We start from the raw sequence: 18,955 nt of genomic DNA, 5'->3' as shown, positions 1-18,955 counted from the left end.
AACACCAAACTTAAATTGTTGCTTGTCCCCAAGCAACCGAAAATCAAATAGGATAAAAATAAGAGAATATACTATAAATTCCAAACTATCAATGAAACATAGCTCCAATCAGATGAGCGGGACTTGTAGCTTTTTGCCTCTTGATTTGTTTTGGCATCTCACTTTATCCATTGAGGTTCAGAATGATTAGTATCTATAGGAACTCAGAGTTCAGATAGTGTTATTGATTCTCCTAGTTCAGTATGATGATTCTTGAACATAGCTATTTTATGAGTCTTGGCCGTGGCCCTAAGCACTTTGTTTTCCAGTATTACCACCGGATACATAAATGCCACAGACACATAAATGGGTGAACCTTTTCAGATTGTGACTCAGCTTTGCTAAAGTCCCCAATTAGAGGTGTCCAGGGTTCTTAAGCACACTCTTTTTTTGCTTTGGACCTTAACTTTAACCGCTCAGTCTCAAGTTTTCACTTGACACCTACACGCCACAAGCACATGGTTAGGGACAGCTTGGTTTAGCCGCTTAGGCCAGGATTTTATTCCTTTAGGCCCTCCTATCCACTGATGCTCAAAGCCTTGGGATCCTTTTTTTTGCCCTTGCCTTTTGGTTTTAAGGGTTATTGGCTTTTTGCTCTTGCCTCTTGGTTTTAAGAGCTTTTGGCTTTTTCTGCTTGCTTTTTCTTTTTCTTTCTATTTTTTTCGCCTATATTTTTTTTCTTTTTTTTTCTGCAAGCTTTGTTCTTTGCTGCTTTTTCTTGCTTCAAGAATCATTTTTATGATTTTTCAGATTATCAAATAACATGTCTCCTTGTCATCATTATTTAAAGAGCCAACATATTTAACATTCTTAAACAACAACTTCAAAAGACATATGCACTGTTCAAGCATTCATTCAGAAAACAAGAAGCATTGTCACCACATCAATATAATTAAACTAAGTTCAAGGATAAATTTGAAACTCATGTACTTCTTGTTCTTTTGAATTAAAATATTTTTCATTTAAGAGAGGTGATGGATTCATAGGACATTCATAACTTTAAGACAAAGTTACTAACTACTAATGATCATGTAATAAGACACAAACATAGATAAGCACTTAACATAGAGAAAACGAAAAAAACAGAGAATGTAAGAACACGGAATGAGTCCACCTTAGTGATGGGTGGCGTTTCCTTCTTGAGGAGCCAATGATGTCCTTGAGCTCTTCTATGTCTCTTTCTTGTCTTTGTTGCTCCTCCCTCATTGCTTTTTGATCTTCTCTGATTTCATGAAGGATGATGGAGTGCTCTTGATGTTCCACCCTTAGTTGTCCCATGTTAGAACTTAATTCTCCTAGGGAGGTGTTGATTTGCTCCCAATAGTTTTGTGGAGGAAAATGCATTTGAGGCATCTCCGGGATCTCATGGTGATGAGCTTCATGCGTCTCTTGAGCTCCATGAATGGGCTCTCTTGCTTGCTCCATCTTTTTCTTAGTGATGGGCTTCTCTTCCTCAATGTGAATGTCTCCTTCTATGAAAGCTCCAGCTGAGTAACATAGATGGCAAATAAGATGAGGAAAAGCTAGCCTTGCCCCAGGGGAGGGCTTTTCGGCTATTTTGTAGAGTTCAAGGGAGATGACTTCATGAACTTCTACTTCCTCTCCAATCATGATGCTATGAATCATGATGGCCCGATCCACAGTAACTTCAGATCGGTTGCTAGTGGGGATGATGGAGCGTTGTATGAACTCCAACCATCCTCTAGCCACAGGCTTGAGGTCCAGTCTTCTTAGTTGAACCGGCTTGCCTTTGGAGTCAATCTTCCATTGAGCTCCTTCCACACATATGTCCATGAGGACTTGGTCCAACCTTTGATTAAAGTTGACCCTTCTAGTGTAGGGGCGCTCATCTCCTTGCATCATAGGCAAGTTAAACGCCAACCTCACATTCTCCGGACTAAAATCTAAGTATTTCCCCCAAACCATTGTAACATAATTCTTTGGATTCGGGTTCTTACTTTGATCATGGTTCCTAGTGATCCATGCATTAGCATAGAACTCTTGAACCATTAGGATGCCGATTTGTTGGATGGGGTTTGTTAGAACTTCCGAACCTCTTCTTTGGATTTCATGTCGGATCTCCGAATACTCATTTTTCTTGAGTTTGAAAGGGACCTCGGGGATCACCTTCTTCTTGGCCACAACATCATAGAAGTGGTCTTGATGAGCTTTGAAGATGAATCTTTCCATCTCCCATGACTCGGAGGTGGAAGCTTTTGTCTTCCCTTTCCCTTTTCTAGAGGATTCTCCGGTCTTAGGTGCCATCAATGGTAATGGAAAAACAAAAAAGCTTATACTTTTACCACACCAAACTTAGAATATTGCTCGCCCTCGAGCAAGAAAAGAAAGAATAGATGAAGAAGAAGAAAATATGGAGGAGAGGGGGGTGGTGTATTCGGCCAAGAAGAGAAGAGAGGGTTGTGTTGTGTGAAAATGAGGAAGAATGGAGGGCTATATATAGGGAAGGGAGGGGGTAAGGTTCGGCCATAAGGGTGGGTTTTGGGTGGGAAATTGATTTTGAATTTTGAAGGTAGGTGGAGTTTATGAGGTAGGTTCTTGGGGAAGAGTGGATGGATGTGAGTGGTGAAGAGGTGATAAGGAAGAGAGATTGAGGTGATTGGTGAAGGTTTTGGGGAAGAGTGTTTATGGGATTGTGTGAAAGAGGGATGAGAAGAAGTGAGTGGAGGTAGGTGGGGATCCTGTGGGGTCCACAGATCCTGAGGTGTTCAAGGATTTACAACCTTGCACCAAATTAGGCATGCAAAATGCCCTTGCACACAACTCTGGGCGTTCAGCGCCAGATTGGTGCTTGTTCTGGGCGTTGAACGCCCATTTGTTGCCCATTTCTGGCGTTGAACGCCAGAACCATGCTTGTTCTGGGCGTTCAGCGCCAGCTATTCTCCAGGGTGCATTTCTGGCGTTCAGCGCCAGAACCATGCTCTGTTCTGGCGTTGAACGCTGATGGGAAGCAGAAGCTGGTGAATTAAAAATTTATTAAAATGGTTAGGTTGCAAGTATAGTTCTTAACTCACCGAAAATCTGCCTATCAATTTAGAAATATGTCACAGAGAGTTTAAATTAAAATTACTGGGAGTTTTAAGTCCCAGGTCGTCTCCCAACGAGTTGCTGAAAAGTGTGCTGTTTTATTAATCAGATGTTCCAAGAAGTTGGGCTAAGTAAATTGGAATTTAATTGAGGAATTTTAAATAATATAAATAAAAGCCTTGACTGGGAATTGATTAGTTGGAACCTCTATCATTGATGGAGTGATTTTTAAGATTGATTTATAATTAACGGTTACTCTGTTTGGTTATCCTTTACTAGGTAAGGGAAAGTCAAACAAGTTGGACTGCCAAATCTATTCACGAGTTACAACCCACTTAGTTCAAAGGGATTGGCGTTGGTGACAGGATAGCAATCCAACATTTAACCCAACTATAAATTTCTCCTTCGATCCTTCCAACTCAAGAGTTCCTTTTAATCAACTCCCTATCAAGTAATGAAACTACTCACGCATTGTAAATAAAGAATCCATGACACATAAAAGGGAATTAAAAGAAGACATGATTATTGGAATTGAAATTGAATTAAAGAGAAATAATCCTTGCATTAATTAATCATAAAAGTATCTGAATGACAAAATTGAACATAACAAAGAACATGGAAGAATAAAACCAAGTTAAGAGAACAAACTAGAGTGATGAAGTCTTGATGAGGAAATAACTCTTCTCAATGTTCCAATGCTAAGACCAATTGAAAATTAAAATTCTAAAAACTAGAGAGAAAAACCTAAGAGAGTGAGAAAAACTAGATCTAAAACTACTGAATGAATGTCTCTGTTGTTTCTGCATATTCTCTGACTCTAGTCTGCTGTTCCGGGCCGAAAACTTGGCCGAAATAAGGTCCAAAATCGCCCCCATCGAATTCTGTAGATTATGCGGATCGCACATGTCACGCGATCGCGTCGTCCATGCGGACGCGTCGCTTGCGCTTTCCAATCTGCGCGGCCGCGCAAGCCATGCAGCCGCGTTACTGCGATTTGCGCTCCTTCGCGCGGTCGCGTGAGCCATGCGACCGCGTCACTTCTCGCTGGTTATCTCCTCAAATTCTTGTGTTCCTTCCATTTTTGCTAGCTTCCTCTCCAATCTCCATCTCATTCATGCCCTATAAGGCCTGAAACACTTGACACACAGATCATGGCATCGAATGGAATAAAGGAGAATTAAAAGTAAATAATTAAAGTCTCTATGAAGCAATTTTCAAACATGTACTGAATTTAGGAAGGAAATCTAAATGCATGCTAAATTGATGAATAAGTGGGCAAGGATCAGGACAAAACCACACAATTAAACACAATATAAACCATAAAATAGTGGTTTATCAACCTCCCCACATTTAAACATTAGCATGTCCTCATGCTAAATTGAAGGAGACAAGGAAATAAGTATGAACATGCAGAAACTCATGAAATGCAATGCAATCCTACGTATATAAAGAAATGCAACTATATGATTATTGTCCACTTGATCAAAAGTAAATAAGCCCTTCAAAACAGTTACAAATCAAATTCCACTAATTCTATCATTATACAATAAAACCGATAAAAGTGCAAGAAGATAGCTTATGAAAGCAGGAAACATGAAATTTTAAGTATTGAACCCTCACTGATAATGTATGTACACTCTAATCTCTAGTGTATAGGGTAATCACTCAATTCTTTTCTAGTCATGTTTTCTAACTTTTGTTTTTCTCTTAACCAATCAACAACAGTTAATATACCAATGCAAACATCATGAGGTCTTTTCAGGGTTGTAATGGGTCAAGGTGTAGGCAAGGATATACATATGGCTAAGTGAGCTTTATAAATTGAATCTTTAATTAACCTAAGCTCTCACCTAATATACATATATTCTATATACTTTTAAATTCATGCTTAGCTACCCATAATTCCCTTTTTCAACCCATACTCATGTTTCAACTTTGTATTTTAATTCTATCATATGTGTATTGATCTTTGTATTCCCGTCCTCGGTGCCATCTGTCAGGAACAGGGGTGGGCTGGTAGCAGTATCTCCATCTTCGGGACCGTCATGGCTCCCAGTGCTAATAAAGGAAGTGGAGTCCGGGGTGTCTGAGTCTCTGAAGCGTCCCTTGAGTAGCTCCTTGAGGTGTTTGAATCGGCGCTCGTTACGGCGCTCTCTCATCTTAGCTTTCAGTTCATGCCGATCTAATTTTTCAAGTATCTGCTGGAGCAATTTCTCGGTTGTAGATGCTTGTGGTGTTGAAGAAGGAATATCTTCAACTGGCTCAGTAGGCTGGCTTGTAGTGGCTGCTGAAAGTCTGAGGTATTTCCCGTGAGGGACATATTGATCATCCCGTGAAACCATGGCTTTGGTGTCCCCAGCTCTGTAGGAGACTCCAGCTGTTGAGACAAGATCTGAGACTAAGGCGGGAAAAGGTAGGTTGCCTGTGATTTGTACATGCTCCATAGCATTCCGGATGTGTCTTGAAAGATTCAGAGGTTGGTCTGTAAGGATACACCATAGTAGAACAGCCATGTCTGCAGTGAAGGAGGACTCATGAGTGCTCGGAAAGACGTAATGGGACATGATCTGTGCCCATACACGAGCCTCCAAGGTAAGTGCGGAAGCCAAGATTCCCTTAGGGCGGGAACGGTGGTATTCGTAGATCCAACGGCTGCCAGGTAAAGCGATGACTCCGAGAACGGAGTCCCAGTCAAATTGGTATCTCTGGCGCTGAAGGGTGGCTTCTTGAAAAGCATCCATTCCTGCAGGAATAGGGGGAAGACTCAGAACTTGCTGAATGGCTTCTTCTGTGATGGAGACTTGCTTCTGCCGGACATAAACAGACTGCAGGGTCGGCATGTAGAAGTTGGAGTAGAACTCAACTACCCAAGAAAGATTGACCTGCCTTGGCTGTTTCCGTAGGAAACCCCATTGTCTTCGCTCAATTTGAGGCTCAACAAAGGTGGCAATATTGGACGGGAGGATAAGAAGGTATTCATTGTTATAGTTCCTTTCTGCCAGGATGGGGAACATCTGCTCACAGTAGCGATTGGAAAATCGCACAGCGTCCTTTGCTGGAAAGGCTTTCTCCTTTTCATCAACCTTTATTATCCTCTTGACTTGTTTTGTTGAGGGCTTAACTGCGGTTGAAGAAGGCTCTGCCACTAATGCTCTTTTAGTTCCTCTTCTTGCTGGTGGTCTGGGAGTTGCTTTCTCCTTTCCTTTCTTGGTGGCCATCCTAAAAGAAGGGAAGAGAAAGAAAATTAAATGCAAAGAGAGTTACAACAAGGAAGGAAACAGAAAAGAGGGTGAATGATGCACAGTAAAATGTAGATGACATTAACACATGCTCTCGGGTACATATGAAAAGCCATCAATGGGAAATAGCTAGTGCATAAAAAGACAAGTGAATGCAAGGTGTTTATTGGCATGCTGGCGAAGGGCATGAGTAGCATAGACCAAGCATTACTTTGTAACAAACCATCACGTTTGTATTGACAATTGAATTCAATTAATAAAATAATAGGGGAAAGTTGTGAAAAGCAAGCATTGAATAGTATAGGAACATAGAGAAGTGCATAATGCCACATGGGCTTTTTCACAAACACATAGCATGCATGTTAAACAAGATGTAAAAAGTATGAAATTGAACATGCAAGCAATCCCCTAAAAAAATAATAATAATAATTGTCAAATAAATTGTAACAAGTCACAAGCATATGGTGAGGGATAATGACTCAAAAAATTTCTAACACCATGTAAAAGGGAAAAGAAGAATAAAGAAAATAAAAGTTTAAAAAGAAAAAGAAAAGAAAAAAGAAAATAATAATATATACATAATATAATAAGAATGATAGAAAAGAGAAGAAGGAAGAAGAAGGTAAAACCTTGTTAATGGAGGAGAGAGAGAGAGTGAGATAGAAAGGAGAAGGGGGAAAGAGGAAAGAAGGAGGGAAAAGAAAAATTAGGATTTGGAGGAAAGAAAGATAAGATAATTTGGCAATTGGGGTTTAGCTGTGCGGCGCATGCGACGCGGCCGCCTGGGGCATGCGTTCGCATGGGGGCACGTCAGGGAAGGGGACACGATCGCGTCGGTCCCGCGGTCGCGTGACCTATGTTGCGCTGCTGGCGCGAGTGCAGCCTCGCTCCAGCACAACTCTCTGTTCGATTCATTTCAATTGCCAAAATTGGGTGACGCGATCCCGTGGGTCACGCGATCGCATGAGTGTGCGTTATAAAATGGGGGACGCGGCCGCGTCAGCGACGCGGTCGCGTGACAAGGATTGTGCTTCCAGCACCAATCCAGCACGACTCTCGCACAATATAGCACTGTGCACCCTTTTACGTCGACAATGCAGGGCACGCGGCCACGTGAGGCACGCGGTCGCATGGGAGGCCATGATTTCCATGTGACGCGGTCGCGTCGGCGACGCGGTTGCGTGGAGTAATTTGTGCCATTGGCACGACTCCAGCGCTCCTCCTGCGTAACTTTCTGTTCATTTTTATTTTTCTTTACTCCTGCTGCCACGCGGACGCGTCGCTGGTGCGATCGCGTCGCGCGACGAAAATTTATTTTTATTTTATTTTTTTAGGAAAGATAGAGACATGTAATTGAAAGAGCACGGAAGCACTAATAAAGAGAAGAGTTATTAAAGAAGAAAAACTAAAAGTGAAGAAAAGAACGATCATACCGCGGTGGGTTGTCTCCCACCAAGCACTTTGCTTTTACGTCCGTAAGTTGGACGTTCTACTAGCTCAATCTGCTGCTATGTGGGGATCTTCCAAGTGGAAGATCTCAAGCTCCTTATTTTTCTGCACCTTCTCACCATGGTACAGCTTTAGGCGGTGTCCATTAACCTTAATAAGTTCAGAACTTGAAGGATGGCTTAGGTGATAAACTCCGTACGGTTCAGCCTTCTCTATTCTGTATGGACCTTCCCATTTTGATCTCAACTTACCGGGCATGAGCCTCAGTCGAGATTTGTAAAGGAGAACAAAATCTCCAGGTTGGAACTCTCTCTTCTTAATGTTTTGATCATGCACAGCTTTCATCTTTTCCTTGTATATTCTGGAGTTCTTATAAGCTTCTAGACGAAGGTTCTCCAGTTCCTGTAGTTGCAACTTTCTTTCAGTTCCGGCTTTCTCAATTTCCATGTTGCACTCCTTAACTGCCCAGAAGGCTCTGTGTTCGATTTCAACTGGAAGATGGCAAGCTTTTCCATAAACTAAGCGAAAGGGACTCATCCCAATGGGTGTCTTGTATGCTGTTCTATATGCCCACACTGCATCTTGTAGTCTGGTGCTCCAGTCTTTTCTATGAGGCTTTACTATTTTCTGCAGGATACGCTTAATTTCTCTGTTTGACACCTCGGCTTGCCCATTAGTTTGGGGATGGTAAGCTGTTGCAACTTTATGGATTATCCCATGCTTCTTCATCAATCCTGTTAGTCTCCTGTTACAAAAATGGGTGCCTTGATCACTCACGATCGCTCGTGGTGATCCAAAGCGGCATATAATATGGTTTCTCACAAAGGAAACAACAATGTTAGCATCATCAGTGCGGGTAGGAATTGCTTCCACCCATTTGGAAACATAATCTACAACTAACAAAATATAAAAATATCCACTAGAATTTGGAAATGGACCCATGAAGTCAATGCCCCAGACATCAAAAATTTCACAGAAAAGCATATAGTGCTGAGGCATCTCATCCCTCTTGGATATGTTACCAAATTTCTGGCATGGGTGACAAGATTTACAAAACTCAGCAGCATCTCTAAAAAGAGTAGGCCACCAGAATCCGCAGTCTAGGATCTTTCTAGCTGTTCTTTGAGGGCCAAAGTGTCCTCCACTCTCAGATGAGTGACATGCCTCTAAAATGGACTGGAATTCTGATTGAGGTACACATCGTCTAATTATCTGGTCAGCGCCATATCTCCATAAATATGGGTCATCCCATATATAATATTTAGACTCGCTTTTCAGCTTGTCTCTTTGATGTTTAGAGAAATGTGGAGGAAATGTGCGGCTAACTAAATAATTAGCAACAGGTGCGTACCAAGGGACTACCTCAGATACTGCTTGCAGGTTGTCAAAAGGAAAATTATCATCTATAGGAGTAGAATCATCCTTAATATGTTCAAGGCGACTCAAGTGGTCCGCTACTAAATTTTGATTACCACTCCTATCCTTTATTTCTAAATCAAATTCTTGTAACAGCAGTATCCATCGTATAAGTCTTGGTTTGGATTCCTTTTTAGCTAATAAATACTTTAGAGCTGCATGGTCCGAATACACTACTACTCTAGTACCAAGTAAATAAGCTCGGAATTTATCCAGAGCGAAAATAATAGCAAGTAGCTCTTTCTCAGTAGTAGTATAGTTAGACTGGGCAGTGTCTAAAGTCTTAGATACATAGGCAATAACAAAAGGGTCCTTACCTTCACGCTGAGCCAGCGCTGCTCCTACCGCATGGTTGGAAGCGTCGCACATGATTTCAAACGGCTGGCTCCAGTCGAGTCCTCTCACAATTGGGGCTTGAGTTAGAGCAGTCTTCAGCTTATCAAATGCTTGTTTGCAATCTTCACTGAACTCGAACTCAATGTTCTTCTGCAGTAATCTGGATAAGGGAAGTGCCACCTTACTAAAGTCTTTAATAAATCTCCTGTAGAAACCTGCATGGCCGAGGAACGAACGGACTTCCCTCACAGAAGAGGGGTAAGGTAAACTAGAAATAACATTCACCTTTGTTGGGTCTACAGAAATGCCATTATTAGATACCACATGTCCCAATACAATCCCTTGCTTTACCATAAAGTGGCATTTTTCGAAATTCAATACAAGGTTTGTATTAATACATCTATCTAATACTCTAGATAATCCATCTAAGCAAAGGTTGAAAGAATCACCATAAACACTAAAATCGTCCATAAAAACTTCCATACAGTCCTCAATAAGATCAAAGAAAAGGCTCATCATGCACCTTTGGAAAGTAGCTGGTGCATTGCACAAGCCAAAGGGCATTCTCTTATAAGCATAGGTCCCAAAAGGACATGTAAAAGTAGTCTTTTCCTGATCCTCAGGAGCTATATGAATCTAGAAATAACCTATGTAACCATCTAGAAAGCAATAATGTGATTTACCTGACAAGCGATCCAGCATTTGATCAATGAATGGAAGTGGGTAGTGATCCTTACGGGTAGCTTGGTTGAGACGCTTGTAATCAATGCAGACTCTCCAAGCATTCTGAACTCTAGTTGCTATGAGCTCTCCATGCTCATTCTTCACGGTAGTGACTCCGGACTTCTTGGGCACAACTTGTACTGGGCTTACCCATTCACTGTCTGAAATGGGATATATGATACTGGCTTCCAATAATCTGGTCACTTCCTTTTTGACAACTTCCAAGATGGTGGGATTCAATCTTCTCTGGGGTTGACGGACAGGTCTTGCTCCTTCTTCTAAAAATATTCTGTGCTCGCATACTTGAGGGTCGATTCCCACTATGTCTGCCAAACTCCACCCAATTGCTTTCTTATGCTTCCTCAGTACATCAAGTAACTGCTCTTCTTGTTGAGAAGTCAGTTCTCTTGCAATAATAACCGGAAGCTTCTGCTCATCCTCAAGATAAGCATATTTGAGATGTGGAGGGAGAGGTTTCAATTCTAACTTTTGATCATGGTTAGGCTCTGGATTATCTGGGGCTTGCGAAAATGGCGAAGGTCCTCATTGTCAGTTAAGAGGGTCCCCACACTTGGATATTGTCCAGTGTGCCTCTCTTCAAACTCTTCTTTTTGAACTTCAGCCACACTCTCGTCTATGACATCACACTGGAAGATAGAACAATCTTCTGGGGGGTTGTCAATGACTCCATTCAGATTGAAGATCACTATGCGGCCATCTATTTCAAAGGAGTATGTTCCTGAAAAGGCATCTAATTTGAATTTTGATGTCTTCATGAATGGTCTTCCAAGTAGGATTGATGATGGCTTATCTGAATCATTATGGGGCATCTCCAAGATATAAAAATCAATGGGAAATGTGAGCCCCTTAATGTTCACCAAAACATCTTCAGCAACTCCAGCCACTGTAATAATGCTTTTATCTGCTAACACAAAACGAGCTGCCGACCTTTTTAAGGGAGGGAGCCTTAAAATATCATATATAGACAAAGGCATTATACTGACACATGCTCTTAAATCACACATGCAATCATAAATTACTACACCACCAATAGTACAACTAACTATGCAAGGACCTGGATCACTACATTTTTCAGGTAATCCTTCCATTAAAGCAGATATAGAACTACCTAAAGGAATAGTTTCTAATTCATTAATTTTGTCTTTATGGATACATAAGTCTTTTAGAAACTTTGCATATTTAGGTACCTGCTGAATAACATCAAAAAGGGGAACATTTACCTCAACCTTTTTGAATATTTCTACCATTTTAGGATCAGGTTCCAGCTGCTTCCTGGGCTTCCTTGCAAGTTGTGAAAATGGAATGGGAGTAGTGTTTTCTGTGGTGCCTGCGCCTTTTGGTGCTTCTTCCTATGGTTAAGCTATCTCTTCTTCAGCTATGTCCTGTATATCCTCTTCCTCTTCAACATCTTCGATTTCTACCACCTCTTCAGCTGAGGCGTATTCTGGTGAGCTTGGTTCCTCCTGATTCTTCTCTTGCAGTGTGGTTTCGGACCTCAGGGTGATGGCATTAATGCCTCCCTTCGGATTGGGTAAGGGTTGAGAGGGAATTCCAGTGGTGCTTGAAGGTTGGTTACTGGAATTTTGTGCTGAACCAAGTTGTGTCAATAAAGCTTGTAGAGTAGAGGTGAAACCATTCAGACTGGCGTTAATATTGTTCACGATGGTATTTTCCATGGCCAGTTGTCTTTTCTCAAAAGCTTGTAATAAATCTTCATTAGAAGATACAGAAGAATGAGTAAACTGAGAGGTTTGCTGCTGATTGTTCGGTGGTCCTTGGTTTTGCCTCAGGTGAGGTGCTCGGTAAGGTTGATTTTGCTGCCTGTTGTTGTTATTATTCCACCTCTAATTTCCCTGGTTATCTCTGCCTCCCCTATTATTGTTGTCTCTCCAATTCTGGTTTGAATTGTCCTGCCATCCATGGTTATTATTTCCACTTTGATTGTACCCTTGGTTGGGGCGGTCATAGAAGTTGTGAGTGGATGCCACCATGTTGTCTTCTTGTTAGAGCTGCGGACATTCATCAGTATAATGGCTGTAATCAGCACAAATTCCGCAAATTCTTTGTGGAACTAGTTGTTGGTTTTGCTGCGGTTGAGTTTGCTGAGCTTGTTGATTCAACTGCATTTGCTTCAGCAAGTTGGTCATCTCATAGATGCTTCAATTTAGAGCAACAGTCTCTATGCCAGAAGATACTTCTGCAATGGCCCTTGAACGGCCTTGCTTCTGTCTGTGGTTCCGAGTAGATTCAGCTAGATCACTGATCAATTGCCAAGCTTCATCAGTGGTCTTGTACTTCTTCATAGACCTATTGCTGGCACTTTCCAATGTGGTCTTGTCTTGGGGTCTCATACCTTGTGTGATATAGCTGAGTAGCACGATCTTGTCAATCATGTGGTGGGGCATGCTTCCAGAAGATTATTGAAGCGCTCCCAGTATTCAAAGAGAGTCTCATTGTCGTCCTGAACAATTGTAGAGATATCCTTCCTCAGTTTATCAGTAACTTCAGATGGAAAGAATTTCTCCAGAAACTCCATTCTGAGTGTATCCCAGTTGGATACATTTGCTAGAGGTTGAGTGTAGTACCACTCTCTTGCTTTTCCCTCAAGAGAAAACGGGAAAGCTTTCAGCAGAATTGAAGTTTCATCAGTGCCATCACGCCTGACAGTAGAACAGGCTTCCTGGAAATCTCTCAAGTGCTTGATAGGCTCTTGAGCAGATAGGCCATGAAACTTGGGCATCAAATTTAGCAGTGCGGTCTTTATTTCAAAATCTGTAGCTACCGCTGGATGATGCGCTTGAAACGGTTGCATTGTAAAATCAGGGGCTCCTTCCTCTTGAATGGTAACTCTTCTAGCTGCCATGTTTTCAGCGCATAAAACAACTAAATCAGTAGAATGGGGGCTGATTTCTTCCTCAAATTCACTTTCAGATCCGCCCTTAGAGCGGGCTAACCTACGCTGTTCTCGCCTTATTCGTGAAATTGTTCTTTCAATTTCAGGATCGAATATTAGCAAGCGTGGATCAAGAAGCGAACACGTCATTTGACGGAAGAAACATGCAGCTCATAGTAGCAAAATTAAATAAAATGCAAATAAATAAATTCTAATATAAAATTAGCACTCTATTGCAACTCCCCAGCAACGGCGCCAAAAATTGATGGGAAGCAGAAGCTGGTAAATTAAAAATTTATTAAAATGGTTACGTTGCAAGTATAGTTCTTAACTCACCGAAAATCTGCCTATCAATTTAGAAATATGTCACAGAGAGTTTAAATTAAAATTACTGGGAGTTTTAAGTCCCAGGTCGTCTCCCAATGAGTTGCTGAAAAGTGTGCTGTTTTATTAATCAGATGTTCCAAGAAGTTGAGCTAAGTAAGTTGGAATTTAAATTGAGGAATTTTAAATAATATAAATAAAAGCCTTGACTGGGAATTGATTAGTTGGAACATCTATCATTGATGGAGTGATTTTTAAGATTGATTTATAATTAACGGTTACTCTGTTTGGTTATCCTTTACTAGGTAAGGAAAAATCAAACAAGTTGGACTGCCAAATCTATTCACGAGTTACAACCCACTTAGTTCAAAGGGATTGGCGTTGGTGACAGGATAGCAATCCAACATTTAACCCAACTATAAATTTCTCCTTCGATCTTTCCAACTCAAGAGTTCCTTTTAATCAACTCCCTATCAAGTAATGAAACTACTCACGCATTGTAAATAAAGAATCCATGACACATAAAAGGGAATTAAAAGAAGACATGATTATTGGAATTGAAATTGAATTAAAGAGAAATAATCCTTGCATTAATTAATCATAAAAGTATCTGAATGACAAAATTGAACATAACAAAGAACATGGAAGAATAAAACCAAGTTAAGAGAACAAACTAGAGTGATGAAGTCTTGATGAGGAAATAACTCTTCTCAATGTTCCAATGCTAAGACCAATTGAAAATTAAAATTCTAAAAAATAGAGAGAAAAACCTAAGAGAGTGAGAAAAACTAGATCTAAAACTACTGAATGAATGTCTCTGTTGTTTCTGCATATTCTCTGACTCTAGTCTGCTGTTCCGGGCCGAAAATTGGGCCGAAATAAGGTCCAAAATCGCCCCCATCGAATTCTGCAGATTATGCGGATCGCACATGTCACGCGATCGCGTCGTCCATGCGGACGCGTCGCTTGCGCTTTTTCCTCTCCACGCGTTCGCGTCGTCCACGCTACCGCGTCGCTTGCGCTTTCCAATCCGCGCGGCCGTGCAAGCCATGCGGCCGCGTCACTGCGATTTGCGCTCCTTCGCGCGGTCGCGTGAGCCATGCGACCGCGTCACTTCTCGCTGGTTATCTCCTCAAATTCTTGTGTTCCTTCCATTTTTGCTAGCTTCCTCTCCAATCTCCATCTCATTCATGCCCTATAAGGCCTGAAACACTTGACACACAGATCATGGCATCGAATGGAATAAAGGAGAATTAAAAGTAAATAATTAAAGTCTCTAGGAAGCAATTTTCAAACATGTACTGAATTAAGGAAGGAAATCTAAATGCATGCTAAATTGATGAATAAGTGGGCAAGGATCATGACAAAATCACACAATTAAACACAATATAAACCATAAAATAGTGGTTTATCAAATGCCCAAAACATGCTTCTTACTGGCATTTAAACGCCAGTAAGGTCTTCCTCCAGGGTGTGATTTTTCTTCTGCTGTTTTTGATTCCGTTTTCAATTTTTATATTTATTTTGTGATTCCACATGATCATGTACCTACAAAGACATATAACTAATAAAAATATAATTAAATAAAAATTGGGTTACCTCCCAACAAGTGCTTCTTTAATGTCAATAGCTTGACAGTGGGCTCTCATGGAGCGTCACAGATGTTCAGAGCATTGTTGAGACTTCCCAACACCAAACTTAGAGTTTGGATATGGAAGTTCAACACCAAACTTAGAGTTTGGTTGTGGCCTCCCAACACCAAACTTAGAGTTTGATTGTGGGGGCTCTGGTTGACTCTGTTTTGAGAGAAGCTTTTTATGCTTCCTCTCCATGTTTACAGAAGGGTAACCTTGAGTTGTAAACACAAGGGAGTCCTCATTCAATTGAAGTACTAATTTACCTCTGTCAACATCAATCACAGCTCTTGCTGTGGCTAGGAAAGGTCTTCCAAGGATGATGGATTCATCCTCATCCTTCCCAGTATCAAGGACTATGAAATCAGCAGGGATGTAAAGGCCTTCAACCTTTACTAACACGTCCTCTACTTGTCCATAAGCCTGTTTTCTTGAATTGTCTGCCATCTCTAATGAGATTTTAGCAGCTTGCACCCCATAGATTCCCAGTTTCTCTATTACAGAGAGGGGAATGAGGTTTATCCCTGAACCAAGGTCACACAGAGCCTTTTCAAAGATCATGTTGCCTATGGTACAAGGTATTACGAACTTTCCAGGATCCTGTTTCTTCTGAGGCAATGTCAGTTGATCCAAATCACTTAGTTCATTAGTAAACAAGGGAGGTTCATCTTCCCAAGTCTCAATACCAAATAACTTGGCATTCAGCTTCATGATTGCACCAAGAAACTTGGCAGCTTGCTCTTCAGTAACATCCTCATTCTCTTCAGAAGAGGAATACTCATCAGAGCTCATGAATGGCATAAGGAGGTTCAATGGAATCTCTATGGTCTCTAGATGAGTCTCAGATTCCTTTGGTTCCTCAGAGGGAAGCTCCTTATTGATCACTGGGCGTCCCAGGAGGTCTTCCTCACTGGGATTCACGTCCTCTCCTTCCCTTACAGGTTCGGCCATGGTGATCAATTCAATGGCCTTGCACTCTCCTTTTGGATTTTCTTCTGTATTGCTTGGGAGAGTACTAGGAGGGATTTCAGTGATCCTTTTACTCAGCTGGCCCACTTGTGCCTCCAAATTTCTAATGGAGGACCTTGTTTCATTCATGAAACTTACAGTGGCCTTAGATAGATCAGAGACTAAGTTTGCTAAATTAGAGGTATTTTGTTCAGAGTTCTCTATCTGTTGCTGAGTGGATGATGGAAAAGGTTTACTATTGTTAAACCTATTTCTTCCACCATTATTAAAGCCTTGTTGAGGCTTTTGATCCTTCCATGAGAAATTTGGATGATTTCTCCATGATGGATTATAGGTGTTTCCATAAGGTTCACCTAAGTAATTCACCTCTGCTATTGCAGGGTTCTTAGGATCATAAGCTTCTTCTTCAGAAGATGCCTCTTGAGTAATGTTGGATGCAGCTTGCATTCCATTCAGACTCTGAGAAATCATATTGACTTGCTGAGTCAATATTTTGTTCTGAGCCAATATGGCATTCAGAGTATCAATTTCAAGAACTCCCTTCTTCATAGGCGTCCCATTATTCATAGGATTCCTCTCAGAAGTGTACATGAACTGGTTATTAGCAACCATGTCAATGAGTTCTTGAGCTTCTGCAGGCGTTTTCTTTAGGTGAATGGATCCACCTGCAGAAGTATCCAATGACATTTTAACCAATTCAGATAGACCATCATAGAATATATCCAGGATGGTCCATTCTGAAAGCATGTCAGAAGGATACTTTTTGGTCAGTCCTTTGTATCTCTCCCAAGCTTCATAGAGGGATTCACCTTCTTTCTATCTGAAGGTCTGAACATCCACTCTAAGCTTACTCAGCTTTTGAGGAGGAAAGAACTTGGCTAAGAAAGCCTTGACCAGCTTATCCCAAGAGTTCAGGCTATCCCTAGGTTGAGAGTCCAACCATATTCTAGCTCTGTCTCTTACAGCAAAAGGGAAAAGCATGAGCCTGTAGACTTCAGGATCTACTCCATTAGTCTTAACAGTATCACATATCTACAAGAATTCAGTTAAGAACTGAAAAGGATCTTCAGATGGAAGTCCATGAAACTTGCAGTTCTGCTGCATCAGAGAAACTAATTGAGGTTTAAGCTCAAAATTGTTTGCTCTAATGGCAGGAATGGAGATGCTTCTTCCATGTAAATTGGAATTAGGTGCAGTAAAGTCACCAAGCATCCTCCTTGCATTATTATTATTTTCGGCTGCCATCTCCACTTCTTGTTCGAAAATTTCTGAAAGGTGCTTGCTGGATTGTTGTAATTTAGCTTCTCTTAGTTTCCTCTTCAGAGTCCTTTCAGGTTCTGGATCTGCTTCAACAAGAATATTCTTGTCCTTGCTCCTGCTCATATGAAAAAAAGGGAACAGAAAAATAATAATAATAGGGATCCTTTTTACCACCGTATGGAGGTCCCTGTGTGAGTAGAAGAAAAGAAGAAGAAAATAAATAGAAGGAGATGAGAGAGAGAGAGAATTTTCGAAAATAATTTTTGAAAAGAGTTAGTGATTTTTGAAAATAGTTTTTGAAAAAGGTTAGTGATTTTTCGAAAATTAAAATAAAAAATTAAAATAATTAGTTAATTAAAAAGAAATTTTTGAAAAAGGGGGAAGATATTTTCGAAAATTAGAGAGAGAGGGAGTTAGTTAGGTAGTTTTGAAAAAGATAAGAAACAAACAAAAAGTTAGTTAGTTAGTTGAAACAAATTTTGAAAAGATAAGAAGTTAGGAAGTTAGAAAAGATATTTTGAAATCAAATTTTTGAAAAAGATAAGATAAGGAGATATTTTTGAAAAGATATGATTTAAATTAGTTTTTGAAAAAGATTTGTTTTTTAAAATCACAATTAATGACTTGATTCACAAGAAATCACAAGATATGATTCTAGAACTTAAAGTTTGAATCTTTCTTAGCAAGCAAGTAACAAACATGAAATTTTTGAATCAAAACATTAATTGATGATGTTATTTTCGAAAATTATGAGATAAAATTAAGAAAAGATTTTTGAAAAATATTTTTGTAATTTTTGAAAATACTTAATATGGTCTTGAGGTCTACAGACTTATGCTCTTTCCCTTGGCTGTTAGAGACAGAGCTAAAATATGGTTGGATTCTCAACCTAAAGAAAGCTTAGACTCTTGGAAAAAGTTGGTCAATGCTTTCTTGGCCAAATTCTTTCCTCCTCAAAGGATGAGCGAAATCAGAGTGGAACTTCAAACCTTCAGACAAAAAGAAGGTGAATCCATCTATGAAGCTTGGAAAAGATACAAGCAACTGATTAGGAGATGTCCTTCTGACATGCTCTCAAAATGGTCTACCCTAGGCATATTCTATGATGGTCTTTCTGAGATGTCCAAAATATCATTGGACAGCTCTATAGGTGGATCACTTCGCTTGAAGAAAACACCTGCAGAAGTAAGAGAACTCATTGAGATGGTTGCAAACAACCAATTCATGTACACTTCTGAGAGAAACCCTATGAACAATGGGGTAGCTTAGAAGAAAGGAGTTGTTAAAGTAGACACTCTGAATGGCATATTGGCTCAGAATAAGATCTTGATCCAGCAGGTCAATATGATCTCTCAGCATTTGACTGGAATGCAAGCTGCAACTGGCAACACTCAAGAAGCTTCCTCTGAAGGAGAAGCTTATGATCTTGAACAACCCATGATGGAAGAGGTGAATTACATGGGAGAACCCTATGGAAACACCTACAATCCTTCATGGAGGAATCATCCTAACCTTTTATGGAAGGATCAATATAAGCCTCAGCAGTGCTTCAACAATAATCAAGGTGGAAGAACCTAGAACAGGTTTAACAACAGAACACCATTCCC

At 40.5% G+C, this 18,955-nt stretch overlaps 1 non-coding gene across 1 annotated transcript; it reads left to right on the top strand.

Annotated features, from left to right (window-relative positions):
- Positions 1-16,829: 16,829 nt before the first annotated feature.
- On the top strand, positions 16,830-16,937 carry LOC112725279 (small nucleolar RNA R71). The gene has a single exon (XR_003164397.1). It is a non-coding gene; the product is annotated as a small nucleolar RNA R71 (small nucleolar RNA).
- Positions 16,938-18,955: the final 2,018 nt, after the last annotated feature.

Source organism: Arachis hypogaea, chromosome 11 (genome assembly GCF_003086295.3).
Source record: "Arachis hypogaea cultivar Tifrunner chromosome 11, arahy.Tifrunner.gnm2.J5K5, whole genome shotgun sequence".
In the NCBI taxonomy this organism is placed as follows: domain Eukaryota; kingdom Viridiplantae; phylum Streptophyta; class Magnoliopsida; order Fabales; family Fabaceae; genus Arachis; species Arachis hypogaea.
Note: the sequence above shows the minus strand (reverse complement) of the source record. Positions and strands in the feature narration are given on the sequence as shown.